General features: G+C 46.6%; 1 non-coding gene and 34 pseudogenes across 1 annotated transcript; all 35 read left to right on the top strand.

Annotated features, from left to right (window-relative positions):
* Positions 1-63: 63 nt before the first annotated feature.
* Positions 64-182, top strand: LOC140293718 (5S ribosomal RNA; annotated as a pseudogene).
* Positions 183-451: 269 nt separating this feature from the next.
* LOC140290355 (5S ribosomal RNA) lies at positions 452-570 on the top strand (annotated as a pseudogene).
* Positions 571-839: 269 nt separating this feature from the next.
* On the top strand, positions 840-958 carry LOC140293803 (5S ribosomal RNA; annotated as a pseudogene).
* Positions 959-1,227: 269 nt separating this feature from the next.
* Positions 1,228-1,346, top strand: LOC140320114 (5S ribosomal RNA; annotated as a pseudogene).
* Positions 1,347-1,618: 272 nt separating this feature from the next.
* LOC140277478 (5S ribosomal RNA) lies at positions 1,619-1,737 on the top strand (annotated as a pseudogene).
* Positions 1,738-2,006: 269 nt separating this feature from the next.
* LOC140292114 (5S ribosomal RNA) lies at positions 2,007-2,125 on the top strand (annotated as a pseudogene).
* Positions 2,126-2,397: 272 nt separating this feature from the next.
* On the top strand, positions 2,398-2,516 carry LOC140294085 (5S ribosomal RNA; annotated as a pseudogene).
* Positions 2,517-2,788: 272 nt separating this feature from the next.
* On the top strand, positions 2,789-2,907 carry LOC140289903 (5S ribosomal RNA; annotated as a pseudogene).
* A 269-nt stretch (positions 2,908-3,176) lies between these two features.
* On the top strand, positions 3,177-3,295 carry LOC140292115 (5S ribosomal RNA; annotated as a pseudogene).
* A 269-nt stretch (positions 3,296-3,564) lies between these two features.
* Positions 3,565-3,683, top strand: LOC140316232 (5S ribosomal RNA; annotated as a pseudogene).
* A 270-nt stretch (positions 3,684-3,953) lies between these two features.
* On the top strand, positions 3,954-4,072 carry LOC140294282 (5S ribosomal RNA; annotated as a pseudogene).
* Positions 4,073-4,341: 269 nt separating this feature from the next.
* LOC140290305 (5S ribosomal RNA) lies at positions 4,342-4,460 on the top strand. The gene has a single exon (XR_011912340.1). It is a non-coding gene; the product is annotated as a 5S ribosomal RNA (ribosomal RNA).
* A 269-nt stretch (positions 4,461-4,729) lies between these two features.
* LOC140296847 (5S ribosomal RNA) lies at positions 4,730-4,848 on the top strand (annotated as a pseudogene).
* A 269-nt stretch (positions 4,849-5,117) lies between these two features.
* LOC140288454 (5S ribosomal RNA) lies at positions 5,118-5,236 on the top strand (annotated as a pseudogene).
* Positions 5,237-5,505: 269 nt separating this feature from the next.
* LOC140293670 (5S ribosomal RNA) lies at positions 5,506-5,624 on the top strand (annotated as a pseudogene).
* Positions 5,625-6,669: 1,045 nt separating this feature from the next.
* On the top strand, positions 6,670-6,787 carry LOC140296156 (5S ribosomal RNA; annotated as a pseudogene).
* Positions 6,788-7,056: 269 nt separating this feature from the next.
* Positions 7,057-7,175, top strand: LOC140311866 (5S ribosomal RNA; annotated as a pseudogene).
* Positions 7,176-7,822: 647 nt separating this feature from the next.
* LOC140300560 (5S ribosomal RNA) lies at positions 7,823-7,941 on the top strand (annotated as a pseudogene).
* A 269-nt stretch (positions 7,942-8,210) lies between these two features.
* LOC140281428 (5S ribosomal RNA) lies at positions 8,211-8,329 on the top strand (annotated as a pseudogene).
* Positions 8,330-8,598: 269 nt separating this feature from the next.
* On the top strand, positions 8,599-8,717 carry LOC140293198 (5S ribosomal RNA; annotated as a pseudogene).
* Positions 8,718-8,986: 269 nt separating this feature from the next.
* LOC140288455 (5S ribosomal RNA) lies at positions 8,987-9,105 on the top strand (annotated as a pseudogene).
* A 657-nt stretch (positions 9,106-9,762) lies between these two features.
* LOC140294402 (5S ribosomal RNA) lies at positions 9,763-9,880 on the top strand (annotated as a pseudogene).
* Positions 9,881-10,149: 269 nt separating this feature from the next.
* On the top strand, positions 10,150-10,268 carry LOC140299932 (5S ribosomal RNA; annotated as a pseudogene).
* A 237-nt stretch (positions 10,269-10,505) lies between these two features.
* Positions 10,506-10,624, top strand: LOC140290356 (5S ribosomal RNA; annotated as a pseudogene).
* A 269-nt stretch (positions 10,625-10,893) lies between these two features.
* Positions 10,894-11,012, top strand: LOC140294760 (5S ribosomal RNA; annotated as a pseudogene).
* Positions 11,013-11,281: 269 nt separating this feature from the next.
* Positions 11,282-11,400, top strand: LOC140285428 (5S ribosomal RNA; annotated as a pseudogene).
* Positions 11,401-11,672: 272 nt separating this feature from the next.
* LOC140289904 (5S ribosomal RNA) lies at positions 11,673-11,791 on the top strand (annotated as a pseudogene).
* A 269-nt stretch (positions 11,792-12,060) lies between these two features.
* On the top strand, positions 12,061-12,179 carry LOC140292116 (5S ribosomal RNA; annotated as a pseudogene).
* A 269-nt stretch (positions 12,180-12,448) lies between these two features.
* LOC140320119 (5S ribosomal RNA) lies at positions 12,449-12,567 on the top strand (annotated as a pseudogene).
* Positions 12,568-12,839: 272 nt separating this feature from the next.
* Positions 12,840-12,958, top strand: LOC140289905 (5S ribosomal RNA; annotated as a pseudogene).
* Positions 12,959-13,227: 269 nt separating this feature from the next.
* On the top strand, positions 13,228-13,346 carry LOC140294468 (5S ribosomal RNA; annotated as a pseudogene).
* Positions 13,347-13,618: 272 nt separating this feature from the next.
* On the top strand, positions 13,619-13,737 carry LOC140289906 (5S ribosomal RNA; annotated as a pseudogene).
* Positions 13,738-14,006: 269 nt separating this feature from the next.
* LOC140292117 (5S ribosomal RNA) lies at positions 14,007-14,125 on the top strand (annotated as a pseudogene).
* A 269-nt stretch (positions 14,126-14,394) lies between these two features.
* LOC140320123 (5S ribosomal RNA) lies at positions 14,395-14,513 on the top strand (annotated as a pseudogene).
* Positions 14,514-14,785: 272 nt separating this feature from the next.
* Positions 14,786-14,904, top strand: LOC140289907 (5S ribosomal RNA; annotated as a pseudogene).
* The last annotated feature ends 96 nt before the right edge of the window (positions 14,905-15,000 follow it).

The raw sequence follows: 15,000 nt of genomic DNA on the forward strand, positions 1-15,000 counted from the left end.
GTTACATAGAGGAATTGTATGATTCCAGTACCTATATAATGCACATTTGTCACAGAAATTGTTCCTTACGGCCACACCACCCTGAATAAGCCCGACCTCGTCTGATCTCGGAAGCCAAGGAGGGTTGGGCCTGGTTAGTACTTTAATGGGAGACTGCTTGGGAATACCAGGTTCTGTAAGCGTTTTCTCTTCTCTCTACAACCTGCATGTCTTTTGTTGCAACGTCTGATCACCCTGTGACACATGAGGAAGTTGGTCATCTTCAGCTGCTGCTGCTTTGTTGGCAGACACGAAGTGATCTGAGAGTCTCAGTTTCAGTTGCAGATAATGATCACATCAGAGAAGATGATTTGCCCGCTACACATCAGCCTTTCTCGGCAATTATCTGGTTGCATAGAGGAACCGTATGATTCCAGTACCTATATAATGCACATTTATCAGAGACATTGTTGCTTACGGCCACACCACCCTGAATAAGCCCGACCTCGTCTGATCTCGGACGCCAAGCAGGGTTGTACCTGGTTAGTACTTGGATGGGAGACAGCTTGGGAATACCAGGTGCTGTAAGCTTTATCTCTTCTCTCTACCACCTGCATGTCTTTTGTTGCAACGTCTGATCACCCTGTGACACGTGAAGAAGTTGGTCATCTTCAGCTGCTGCTGCTTTGTTGGCTGACACGAAGTGATCTGAGAGTCTCAGTTTCAGTTGCAGATAATGATCACATCAGAGAAGATGATTTGCCCGCTACACATCAGCCTTTCTCGGCAATTATCTGGTTGCATAGAGGAACCGTATGATTCCATTACCTATATAATGCACATTTGTCAGAGACATTGTTGCTTACGGCCACACCACCCTGAATAAGCCCGACCTCGTCTGATCTCGGACGCCAAGCAGGGTTGTACCTGGTTAGTACTTGGATGGGAGACAGCTTGGGAATACCAGGTGCTGTACGCTTTTTCTCTTCTCTCTACCACCTGCATGTCTTTTGTTGCAACGTCTGATCACCCTGTGACACGTGAAGAAGTTAGTCATCTTCAGCTGCTGCTGCTTTGTTGATAGACACGAGGTGATCTGAGAGTCTCAGTTTCAGCTCCAGAGAATAATCACATCAAGGAGGAAGATGAACCCACTACAAGTCAGCCTTTTTCGGCAATTATCTGGTTATACAGAGGAAGTGTATGATTCCAGTACCTATATAATGCACATTTGTCACCGATATTGTTGCTTACGGCCACACCACCCTGAATAAGCCCGACCTCGTCTGATCTCGGAAGCCAAGCACGGTTGGGCCTGGTTAGTACTTGAATGGGAGACCGCTTGGGAATACCAGGTACCTTAAGCTTTTTCTCTTCTCTCTACCACCTGCATGTCTTTTGTTGCAACGTCTGATCACCCTGTGACACATGAGGAAGTTGGTCATCTTCAGCTTCTGCTGCTTTGTTGGCAGACACGAAGTGATCTGAGAGTCTCATGTTCAGCTGGAGAAAATTATCACGTCAGGGAAGAAGATGATTTGCCCGCTACACATCAGCCTTTCTCAGCAATTATCTGGTTGCATAGAGGAACCGTATGATTCCAGTACCTATATAATGCACATTTGTCAGAGACATTGTTGCTTACGGCCACACCACCCTGAATAAGCCCGACCTCGTCTGATCTCGGAAGCCAAGCAGGGTTGTACCTGGTTAGTACTTGGATAGGAGACAGCTTGGGAATACCAGGTGCTGTAAGCTTTTTCTCTTCTCTCTACCACCTGCATGTCTTTTGTTGCAACGTCTGATCACCCTGTGACACGTGAAGAAGTTGGTCATCTTCAGCTGCTGCTGCTTTGTTGATAGACACGAGGTGATCTGAGAGTCTCAGTTTCAGTTGCAGAGAATGATCACATCAGAGAAGATGATTTGTCCGCTACACATCAGCCTTTCTCGGCAATTATCTGGTTGCATAGAGGAACCGTATGATTCCAGTACCTATATAATGCACATTTGTCAGAGACATTGTTGCTTACGGCCACACCACCCTGAATAAGCCCGACCTCGTCTGATCTCGGACGCCAAGCAGGGTTGTACCTGGTTAGTACTTGGATAGGAGTCAGCTTGGGAATACCAGGTGCTGTAAGCTTTTTCTCTTCTCTCTACCACCTGCATGTCTTTTGTTGCAACGTCTGATCACCCTGTGACACATGAGGAAGTTGGTCATCTTCAGCTGCTGCTGCTGCTTTGTTGGCAGACATGAAGTGATCTGAGAGTCTCAGTTTCAGCTCCAGAGAATAATCACATCAAGGAGGAAGATGAACCCACTACAAGTCAGCCTTTTTCGGCAATTATCTGGTTATACAGAGGAAGTGTATGATTCCAGTACCTATATAATGCACATTTGTCACCGATATTGTTGCTTACGGCCACACCACCCTGAATAAGTCCGACCTCGTCTGATCTCGGAAGCCAAGCACGGTTGGGCCTGGTTAGTACTTTGTTGGTATACAGCTTGGGAATACCAGGTGCTGTAAGCTTTTTCTCTCCTCTCAACCACCTGCATGTCTTTTGTTGCAACGTCTGATCACCCTGTGACACATGAGGAAGTTGGTCATCTTCAGCTTCTGCTGCTTTGTTGGCAGACACGAAGTGATCTGAGAGTCTCATGTTCAGCTGGAGAAAATTATCACGTCAGGGAAGAAGATGATTTGCCCGCTACACATCAGCCTTTCTCGGCAATTATCTGGTTGCATAGAGGAACCGTATGATTCCAGTACCTATATAATGCACATTTGTCAGAGACATTGTTGCTTACGGCCACACCACCCTGAATAAGCCCGACCTCGTCTGATCTCGGACGCCAAGCAGGGTTGTACCTGGTTAGTACTTGGATAGGAGACAGCTTGGGAATACCAGGTGCTGTAAGCTTTTTCTCTTCTCTCTACCACCTGCATGTCTTTTGTTGCAACGTCTGATCACCCTGTGACACGTGAAGAAGTTGGTCATCTTCAGCTGCTGCTGCTTTGTTGATAGACACGAGGTGATCTGAGAGTCTCAGTTTCAGTTGCAGAGAATGATCACATCAGAGAAGATGATTTGTCCGCTACACATCAGCCTTTCTCGGCAATTATCTGGTTGCATAGAGGAACCGTATGATTCCAGTACCTATATAATGCACATTTGTCAGAGACATTGTTGCTTACGGCCACACCACCCTGAATAAGCCCGACCTCGTCTGATCTCGGACGCCAAGCAGGGTTGTACCTGGTTAGTACTTGGATAGGAGTCAGCTTGGGAATACCAGGTGCTGTAAGCTTTTTCTCTTCTCTCTACCACCTGCATGTCTTTTGTTGCAACGTCTGATCACCCTGTGACACGTGAAGAAGTTGGTCATCTTCAGCTGCTGCTGCTTTGTTGATAGACACGAGGTGATCTGAGAGTCTCAGTTTCAGCTCCAGAGAATAATCACATCAAGGAGGAAGATGAATCCACTACAAGTCAGCCTTTTTCGGCAATTATCTGGTTATACAGAGGAAGTGTATGATTCCAGTACCTATATAATGCACATTTGTCACCGATATTGTTGCTTAAGGCCACACCACCCTGAATAAGCCCAACCTCGTCTGATCTCGGAAGCCAAGCAGGGTTGGGCCTGGTTAGTACTTGAATGGGAGACCGCTTGGGAATACCAGGTGCTGTAAGCTTTTTCTCTTCTCTCTACCACCTGCATGTCTTTTGTTGCAACGTCTGATCACCCTGTGACACATGAGGAAGTTGGCCATCTTCAGCTGCTGCTGCTTTGTTGGAAGACACGAAGTGATCTGAGAGTCTCAGTTTCAGCTAAAGAGAATAATCACTTCAGGGAAGAAGATGTGCCCACTACAGATCAGCCTTTCTCAGCAATTATCTGGTTACATAGAGGAACCGTATGATTCCTGTACTTATATAATGCACATTTGTCAGAAAACATTGTTGCTTACGGCCACACCACCCTGAACATGCCCGACCTCGTCTGATCTCGGAAGCCAAGCAGGGTTGAACCTCCTTAGTACTTGTATGGGAGACTGCTTGGGAATACCAGGTGCTGTAAGCTTCTTCTCTTCTCTCTACCACCTGCATGTCTTTTGTTGCAACGTCTGATCACCCTGTGACACATGAGGAAGTTGGTCATCTTCAGCTGCTGCTGCTTTGTTGGCTGACACGAAGTGATCTGAGAGTCTCAGTTTAAGTTGCAGAGAATGATCACATCAGAGAAGATGATTTGCCCGCTACACATCAGCCTTTCTCGGCAATTATCTGGTTGCATAGAGGAACCGTATGATTCCAGTACCTATATAATGCACATTTGTCAGAGACATTGTTGCTTACGGCCACACCACCCTGAACATACCCGACCTCGTCTGATCTCGGAAGCCAAGCAGGGTTGGGCCTGGTTAGTACTTAAATGGGAGACCGCTTGGGAATACCAGGAGCTGTAAGCTTTTTGTCTTCTCTCGACCACCTGCATGTCTTTTGTTGCAACGTCTGATCACCCTGTGACACATGACGAAGTTGGTCATCTTCAGCTGCTGCTGCTTTGTTGGCAGACACGAAGTGATCTGAGAGTCTCAGTTTCAGCTGCAGAGAATAATCACATCAGGGAAGAAGATGTGCCCATAACAAGTCAGCCTTTCTCTGCAATTATCTGGTTACATAGAGGAATTGTATGATTCCAGTACCTATATAATGCACATTTGTCACAGAAATTGTTCCTTACGGCCACACCACCCTGAATAAGCCCGACCTCGTCTTATCTCGGAAGCCAAGGAGGGTTGGGCCTGGTTAGTACTTTAATGGGAGACTGCTTGGGAATACCAGGTTCTGTAAGAGTTTTCTCTTCTCTCTACAACCTGCATGTCTTTTGTTGCAACGTCTGATCACCCTGTGACACATGAGGAAGTTGGTCATCTTCAGCTGCTGCTGCTTTGTTGGCAGACACGAAGTGATCTGAGAGTCTCAGTTTCAGCTGCAGAGAATAATCACATCAGGGAAGAAGATGTTTCCATAACAAGTCAGCCTTTCTCTGCAATTATCTGGTTACATAGAGGAAGTGTATGATTCCAGTACCTATATAATGCACATTTGTCACAGAAATTGTTCCTTACGGCCACACCACCCTGAATAAGCCCGACCTCGTCTGATCTCGGAAGCCAAGGAGGGTTGGGCCTGGTTAGTACTTTAATGGGAGACTGCTTGGGAATACCAGGTGCTGTAAGCGTTTTCTCTTCTCTCTACAACCTGCATGTCTTTTGTTGCAACGTCTGATCACCCTGTGACACATGAGGAAGTTGGTCATCTTCAGCAGCTGCTGCTTTGTTGGCAGACACGAAGTGATCTGAGAGTCTCAGTTTCAGCTGAAGAGAATGATCACATCAGAGAAGATGATACACCCGCTACACATCAGCCTTTCTCGGCAATTATCTGGTTGCATAGAGGAACCGTATGATTCCAGTGCCTATATAATGCACATTTGTCAGATACATTGCTGCTTACGGCCACACCACCCTGAACATGCCCAACCTCGTCTGATCTCAGGAGCCAAGCAGGGTTGGTCCTGGTTAGTACTTGAATGGGAGACTGCTTGGGAATACCAGGTGCTGTAAGCGTTTTCTCTTCTCTCTACAACCTGCATGTCTTTTGTTGCAACGTCTGATCACCCTGTGACACATGAGGAAGTTGGTCATCTTCAGCAGCTGCTGCTTTGTTGGCAGACACGAAGTGATCTGAGAGTCTCAGTTTCAGCTGAAGAGAATGATCACATCAGAGAAGATGATATGCCCACTACACATCAGCCTTTCTCGGCAATTATCTGGTTTCATAGAGCAAGTGTATGATTCCAGTACCTATATAATTCACATTTGTAACAGATATTGTCGCTTACCGCCACACCACCCTGAATAAGCCCCACCTTGTCTTATCTCGGAAGCCAAGCAGGGTTGGGTCTGGTTTGTACTTCAATGGGAGACTGCTTGGGAATACCAGGTGCTGTAAGCTGTTTCTCTTCTCTCTACCACCTGCATGTGTTTTGTTGCAACGTCTGATCACCCTGTGACACATGAGGAAGTTGGTCATCTTCAGCTGCTGCTGCTTTGTTGGCAGACACGAAGTGATCTAAGAGTCTCAGTTTCAGCTGAAGAGAATGATCACATCAGAGAAGATGATATCCCCACTACACATCAGCCTTTCTCGGCAATTATCTGGTTTCATAGAGGAAGTGTATGATTCCAGTACCTATATAATTCACATTTGTAACAAATATATTTGCTTACCGCCACACCACCCTGAATAAGCCCCACCTTGTCTTATCTCGGAAGCCAAGTAGGGTTGGGCCTGGTTAGTACTTAGATGGGAGTCTGCTTGGGATTACCAGGTGCTGTAAGCTTTTTGTCTTCTCTCGACCACCTGCATGTCTTTTGTTGCAACGTCTGATCACCCTGTGACACATGAGGAAGTTGGTCATCTTCAGCTCCTGCTGCTTTGTTGGCAGACATGAGGTAATCTGAGAGTCTCAGTTTCAGCTGGAGAGAATAATCACATCAGAGAAGAAGATGTGCCCACTACAAGTCAGCTTTTCTCTGCAATTATTTGGTTGCATAGAGGAACCGTATGATTCCAGTACCTATATAATGCACATTTGTCACAGACATTGTCGCTTACGGCCACACCACCCTGAATAAGCCCGACCTCGTCTGATCTCGGAAGCCAAGCAGGTTTAGGCCTGCTTAGTATTTGATGGGAGACTGCTTGGGAATACCAGGTGCTGTAAGCTTTTTCTCTTCTCTCTACCACCTGCATGTCTTTTGTTGCAACGTCTGATCACCCTGTGACACGTGAAGAAGTTGGTCATCTTCAGCTGCTGCTGCTTTGTTGATAGACACGAGGTGATCTGAGAGTCTCAGTTTCAGCTCCAGAGAATAATCACATCAAGGAGGAAGATGAATCCACTACAAGTCAGCCTTTTTCGGCAATTATCTGGTTATACAGAGGAAGTGTATGATTCCAGTACCTATATAATGCACATTTGTCACCGATATTGTTGCTTACGGCCACACCACCCTGAATAAGCCCAACCTCGTCTGATCTCGGAAGCCAAGCAGGGTTGGGCCTGGTTAGTACTTGAATGGGAGACCGCTTGGGAATACCAGGTGCCTTAAGCTTTTTCTCTTCTCTCTACCACCTGCATGTCTTTTGTTGCAACGTCTGATCACCCTGTGACACATGAGGAAGTTGGCCATCTTCAGCTGCTGCTGCTTTGTTGGAAGACACGAAGTGATCTGAGAGTCTCAGTTTCAGCTAAAGAGAATAATCACTTCAGGGAAGAAGATGTGCCCACTACAGATCAGCCTTTCTCAGCAATTATCTGGTTACATAGAGGAACCGTATGATTCCTGTACTTATATAATGCACATTTGTCAGACACATTGTTGCTTACGGCCACACCACCCTGAACATGTCTGATCTCGGAAGCCAAGCAGGGTTGAACCTCCTTAGTACTTGGATGGGAGACTGCTTGGGAATACCAGGTGCTGTAAGCTTCTTCTCTTCTCTCTACCACCTGCATGTCTTTTGTTGCAACGTCTGATCACCCTGTGACACATGAGGAAGTTGGTCATCTTCAGCTGCTGCTGCTTTGTTGGCTGACACGAAGTGATCTGAGAGTCTCAGTTTAAGTTGCAGAGAATGATCACATCAGAGAAGATGATTTGCCCGCTACACATCAGCCTTTCTCGGCAATTATCTGGTTGCATAGAGGAACCGTATGATTCCAGTACCTATATAATGCACATTTGTCAGAGACATTGTTGCTTACGGCCACACCACCCTGAACATGCCCGACCTCGTCTGATCTCGGAAGCCAAGGAGGGTTGGGCCTGGTTAGTACTTAAATGGGAGACCGCTTGGGAATACCAGGAGCTGTAAGCTTTTTGTCTTCTCTCGACCACCTGCATGTCTTTTGTTGCAACGTCTGATCACCCTGTGACACATGACGAAGTTGGTCATCTTCAGCTGCTGCTGCTTTGTTGGCAGACACGAAGTGATCTGAGAGTCTCAGTTTCAGCTGCAGAGAATAATCACATCAGGGAAGAAGATGTGCCCATAACAAGTCAGCCTTTCTCTGCAATTATCTGGTTACATAGAGGAATTGTATGATTCCAGTACCTATATAATGCACATTTGTCACAGAAATTGTTCCTTACGGCCACACCACCCTGAATAAGCCCGACCTCGTCTGATCTCGGAAGCCAAGGAGGGTTGGGCCTGGTTAGTACTTAAATGGGAGACCGCTTGGGAATACCAGGAGCTGTAAGCTTTTTGTCTTCTCTCGACCACCTGCATGTCTTTTGTTGCAACGTCTGATCACCCTGTGACACATGACGAAGTTGGTCATCTTCAGCTGCTGCTGCTTTGTTGGCAGACACGAAGTGATCTGAGAGTCTCAGTTTCAGCTGCAGAGAATAATCACATCAGGGAAGAAGATGTGCCCATAACAAGTCAGCCTTTCTCTGCAATTATCTGGTTACATAGAGGAATTGTATGATTCCAGTACCTATATAATGCACATTTGTCACAGAAATTGTTCCTTACGGCCACACCACCCTGAATAAGCCCGACCTCGTCTGATCTCGGAAGCCAAGGAGGGTTGGGCCTGGTTAGTACTTTAATGGGAGACTGCTTGGGAATACCAGGTTCTGTAAGAGTTTTCTCTTCTCTCTACAACCTGCATGTCTTTTGTTGCAACGTCTGATCACCCTGTGACACATGAGGAAGTTGGTCATCTTCAGCTGCTGCTGCTTTGTTGGCAGACACGAAGTGATCTGAGAGTCTCAGTTTCAGCTGCAGAGAATAATCACATCAGGGAAGAAGATGTTTCCATAACAAGTCAGCCTTTCTCTGCAATTATCTGGTTACATAGAGGAAGTGTATGATTCCAGTACCTATATAATGCACATTTGTCACAGAAATTGTTCCTTACGGCCACACCACCCTGAATAAGCCCGACCTCGTCTGATCTCGGAAGCCAAGGAGGGTTGGGCCTGGTTAGTACTTTAATGGGAGACTGCTTGGGAATACCAGGTGCTGTAAGCGTTTTCTCTTCTCTCTACAACCTGCATGTCTTTTGTTGCAACGTCTGATCACCCTGTGACACATGAGGAAGTTGGTCATCTTCAGCAGCTGCTGCTTTGTTGGCAGACACGAAGTGATCTGAGAGTCTCAGTTTCAGCTGAAGAGAATGATCACGTCAGAGAAGATGATATGCCCACTACACATCAGCCTTTCTCGGCAATTATCTGGTTTCATAGAGCAAGTGTATGATTCCTGTACCTATATAATTCACATTTGTAACAGATATTGTCGCTTACCGCCACACCACCCTGAATAAGCCCCACCTTGTCTTATCTCGGAAGCCAAGCAGGGTTGGGTCTGGTTTGTACTTCAATGGGAGACTGCTTGGGAATACCAGGTGCTGTAAGCTGTTTCTCTTCTCTCTACCACCTGCATGTGTTTTGTTGCAACGTCTGATCACCCTGTGACACATGAGGAAGTTGGTCATCTTCAGCTGCTGCTGCTTTGTTGGCAGACATGAGGTAATCTGAGAGTCTCAGTTTCAGCTGGAGAGAATAATCACATCAGAGAAGAAGATGTGCCCACTACAAGTCAGCTTTTCTCTGCAATTATTTGGTTGCATAGAGGAACCGTATGATTCCAGTACCTATATAATGCACATTTGTCACAGACATTGTCGCTTACGGCCAAACCACCCTGAATAAGCCCGACCTCGTCTGATCTCGGAAGCCAAGCAGGTTTAGGCCTGCTTAGTACTTGATGGGAGACTGCTTGGGAATACCAGGTGCTGTAAGCTTTTTCTCTTCTCTCTACCACCTGCATGTCTTTTGTTGCAACGTCTGATCACCCTGTGACACGTGAAGAAGCTGGTCATCTTCAGCTGCTGCTGCTTTGTTGATAGACACGAGGTGATCTGAGAGTCTCAGTTTCAGCTCCAGAGAATAATCACATCAAGGAGGAAGATGAACCCACTATAAGTCAGCCTTTTTCGGCAATTATCTGGTTATACAGAGGAAGTGTATGATTCCAGTACCTATATAATGCACATTTGTCACCGATATTGTTGCTTACGGCCACACCACCCTGAATAAGCCCAACCTCGTCTGATCTCGGAAGCCAAGCAGGGTTGGGCCTGGTTAGTACTTGGATGGGAGACTGCTTGGGAATACCAGGTGCTGTAAGCTTCTTCTCTTCTCTCTACCACCTGCATGTCTTTTGTTGCAACTTCTGATCACCCTGTGACACATGAGGAAGTTGGTCATCTTCAGCTGCTGCTGCTTTGTTGGCTGACACGAAGTGATCTGAGAGTCTCAGTTTCAGTTGCAGATAATGATCACATCAGAGAAGATCATTATCTGGTTGCATAGAGGAACCGTATGATTCCAGTACCTATATAATGCACATTTGTCAGAGACATTTTTGCTTACGGCCACACCACCCTGAATAAGCCCGACCTCGTCTGATCTCGGACGCCAAGCAGGGTTGTACCTGGTTAGTACTTGGATGGGAGACAGCTTGGGAATACCAGGTGCTGTAAGCTTTTTCTCTTCTCTCTACCACCTGCATGTCTTTTGTTGCAACGTCTGATCACCCTGTGACACGTGAAGAAGTTGGTCATCTTCAGCTGCTGCTGCTTTGTTGGCTGACACGAAGTGATCTGAGAGTCTCAGTTTCAGTTGCAGATAATGATCACATCAGAGAAGATGATTTGCCCGCTACACATCAGCCTTTCTCGGCAATTATCTGGTTGCATAGAGGAACCGTATGATTCCAGTACCTATATAATGCACATTTGTCAGAGACATTGTTGCTTACGGCCACACCACCCTGAATAAGCCCGACCTCGTCTAATCTCGGACGCCAAGCAGGGTTGTACCTGGTTAGTACTTGGATGGGAGACAGCTTGGGAATACCAGGTGCTGTAAGCTTTTTCTCTTCTCTCTACCACCTGCATGTCTTTTGTTGCAACGTCTGATCACCCTGTGACACGTGAAGAAGTTGGTCATCTTCAGCTGCTGCTGCTTTGTTGATAGACACGAGGTGATCTGAGAGTCTCAGTTTCAGCTCCAGAGAATAATCACATCAAGGAGGAAGATGAACCCACTACAAGTCAGCCTTTTTCGGCAATTATCTGGTTATACAGAGGAAGTGTATGATTCCAGTACCTATATAATGCACATTTGTCACCGATATTGTTGCTTACGGCCACACCACCCTCAATAAGCCCGACCTCATCTGATCTCGGAAGCCAAGCACGGTTGGGCCTGGTTAGTACTTGAATGGGAGACCGCTTGGGAATACCAGGTACCTTAAGCTTTTTCTCTTCTCTCTACCACCTGCATGTCTTTTGTTGCAACGTCTGATCACCCTGTGACACATGAGGAAGTTGGTCATCTTCAGCTGCTGCTGCTTTGTTGGCAGACACGAAGTGATCTGAGAGTCTCATGTTCAGCTGGAGAAAATTATCACGTCAGGGAAGAAGATGATTTGCCCGCTACACATCAGCCTTTCTCGGCAATTATCTGGTTGCATAGAGGAACCGTATGATTCCAGTACCTATATAATGCACATTTGTCAGAGACATTGTTGCTTACGGCCACACCACCCTGAATAAGCCCGACCTCGTCTGATCTCGGACGCCAAGCAGGGTTGTACCTGGTTAGTACTTGGATAGGAGACAGCTTGGGAATACCAGGTGCTGTAAGCTTTTTCTCTTCTCTCTACCACCTGCATGTCTTTTGTTGCAACGTCTGATCACCCTGTGACACGTGAAGAAGTTGGTCATCTTCAGCTGCTGCTGCTTTGTTGATAGACACGAGGTGATCTGAGAGTCTCAGTTTCAGTTGCAGAGAATGATCACATCAGAGAAGATGATTTGTCCGCTACACATCAGCCTTTCTCGGCAATTATCTGGTTGCATAGAGGAACCGTATGATTCCAGTACCTATATAATGCACATTTCTCAGAGACATTGTTGCTTACGGCCACACCACCCTGAATAAGCCCGACCTCGTCTGATCTCGGACGCCAAGCAGGGTTGTACCTGGTTAGTACTTGGATAGGAGTCAGCTTGGGAATACCAGGTGCTGTAAGCTTTTTGTCTTCTCTCTACCACCTGCATGTCTTTTGTTGCAACGTCTGATCACCCTGTGACACGTGAAGAAGTTGGTCATCTTCAGCTGCTGCTGCTTTGTTGATAGACACAAGGTGATCTGAGAGTCTCAGTTTCAGCTCCAGAGAATAATCACATCAAGGAGGAAGATGAATCCACTACAAGTCAGCCTTTTTCGGCAATTATCTGGTTATACAGAGGAAGTGTATGATTCCAGTACCTATATAATGCACATTTGTCACCGATATTGTTGCTTACGGCCACACCACCCTGAATAAGCCCGACCTCGTCTGATCTCGGAAGCCAAGCACGGTTGGGCCTGGTTAGTACTTGAATGGGAGACCGCTTGGGAATACCAGGTACCTTAAGCTTTTTCTCTTCTCTCTACCACCTGCATGTCTTTTGTTGCAACGTCTGATCACCCTGTGACACATGAGGAAGTTGGTCATCTTCAGCTTCTGCTGCTTTGTTGGCAGACACGAAGTGATCTGAGAGTCTCATGTTCAGCTGGAGAAAATTATCACGTCAGGGAAGAAGATGATTTGCCCGCTACACATCAGCCTTTCTCGGCAATTATCTGGTTGCATAGAGGAACCGTATGAGTCCAGTACCTATATAATGCACATTTGTCAGAGACATTGTTGCTTACGGCCACACCACCCTGAATAAGCCCGACCTCGTCTGATCTCGGACGCCAAGCAGGGTTGTACCTGGTTAGTACTTGGATAGGAGACAGCTTGGGAATACCAGGTGCTGTAAGCTTTTTCTCTTCTCTCTACCACCTGCATGTGTTTTGTTGCAACGTCTGATCACCCTGTGACACGTGAAGAAGTTGGTCATCTTCAGCTGCTGCTGCTTTGTTGATAGACACGAGGTGATCTGAGAGTCTCAGTTTCAGTTGCAGAGAATGATCACATCAGAGAAGATGATTTGTCCACTACACATCAGCCTTTCTCGGCAATTATCTGGTTGCATAGAGGAACCGTATGATTCCAGTACCTATATAATGCACATTTGTCAGAGACATTGTTGCTTACGGCCACACCACCCTGAATAAGCCTGACCTCGTCTGATCTCGGACGCCAAGCAGGGTTGTACCTGGTTAGTACTTGGATAGGAGTCAGCTTGGGAATACCAGGTGCTGTAAGCTTTTTCTCTTCTCTCTACCACCTGCATGTCTTTTGTTGCAACGTCTGATCACCCTGTGACACATGAGGAAGTTGGTCATCTTCAGCTTCTGCTGCTTTGTTGGCAGACACGAAGTGATCTGAGAGTCTCATGTTCAGCTGGAGAAAATTATCACGTCAGGGAAGAAGATGATTTGCCCGCTACACATCAGCCTTTCTCGGCAATTATCTGGTTGCATAGAGGAACCGTATGATTCCAGTACCTATATAATGCACATTTGTCAGAGACATTGTTGCTTACGGCCACACCACCCTGAATAAGCCCGACCTCGTCTGATCTCGGACGCCAAGCAGGGTTGTACCTGGTTAGTACTTGGATAGGAGACAGCTTGGGAATACCAGGTGCTGTAAGCTTTTTCTCTTCTCTCTACCACCTGCATGTCTTTTGTTGCAACGTTTGATCACCCTGTGACACGTGAAGAAGTTGGTCATCTTCAGCTGCTGCTGCTTTGTTGATAGACACGAGGTGATCTGAGAGTCTCAGTTTCAGTTGCAGAGAATGATCACATCAGAGAAGATGATTTGTCCGCTACACATCAGCCTTTCTCGGCAATTATCTGGTTGCATAGAGGAACCGTATGATTCCAGTACCTATATAATGCACATTTGTCAGAGACATTGTTGCTTACGGCCACACCACCCTGAATAAGCCCGACCTCGTCTGATCTCGGACGCCAAGCAGGGTTGTACCTGGTTAGTACTTGGATAGGAGTCAGCTTGGGAATACCAGGTGCTGTAAGCTTTTTCTCTTCTCTCTACCACCTGCATGTCTTTTGTTGCAACGTCTGATCACCCTGTGACACGTGAAGAAGTTGGTCATCTTCAGCTGCTGCTGCTTTGTTGATAGACACGAGGTGATCTGAGAGTCTCAGTTTCAGCTCCAGAGAATAATCACATCAAGGAGGAAGATGAATCCACTACAAGTCAGCCTTTTTCGGCAATTATCTGGTTATACAGAGGAAGTGTATGATTCCAGTACCTATATAATGCACATTTGTCACCGATATTGTTGCTTACGGCCACACCACCCTGAATAAGCCCGACCTCGTCTGATCTCGGAAGCCAAGCACGGTTGGGCCTGGTTAGTACTTGAATGGGAGACCGCTTGGGAATACCAGGTACCTTAAGCTTTTTCTCTTCTCTCTACCACCTGCATGTCTTTTGTTGCAACGTCTGATCACCCTGTGACACATGAGGAAGTTGGTCATCTTCAGCTTCTGCTGCTTTGTTGGCAGACACGAAGTGATCTGAGAGTCTCATGTTCAGCTGGAGAAAATTATCACGTCAGGGAAGAAGATGATTTGCCCGCTACACATCAGCCTTTCTCGGCAATTATCTGGTTGCATAGAGGAACCGTATGATTCCAGTACCTATATAATGCACATTTGTCAGAGACATTGTTGCTTACGGCCACACCACCCTGAATAAGCCCGACCTCGTCTGATCTCGGACGCCAAGCAGGGTTGTACCTGGTTAGTACTTGGATAGGAGACAGCTTGGGAATACCAGGTGCTGTAAGCTTTTTCTCTTCTCTCTACCACCTGCATGTCTTTTGTTGCAACGTCTGATCACCCTGTGACACGTGAAGAAGTTGGTCATCTTCAGCTGCTGCTGCTT

Source organism: Leuresthes tenuis, unplaced genomic scaffold (assembly GCF_036924035.1).
Source record: "Leuresthes tenuis unplaced genomic scaffold, fLeuTen1.0.hap1 SCAF_1, whole genome shotgun sequence".
Taxonomy (NCBI): Eukaryota; Metazoa; Chordata; class Actinopteri; order Atheriniformes; family Atherinopsidae; genus Leuresthes; species Leuresthes tenuis.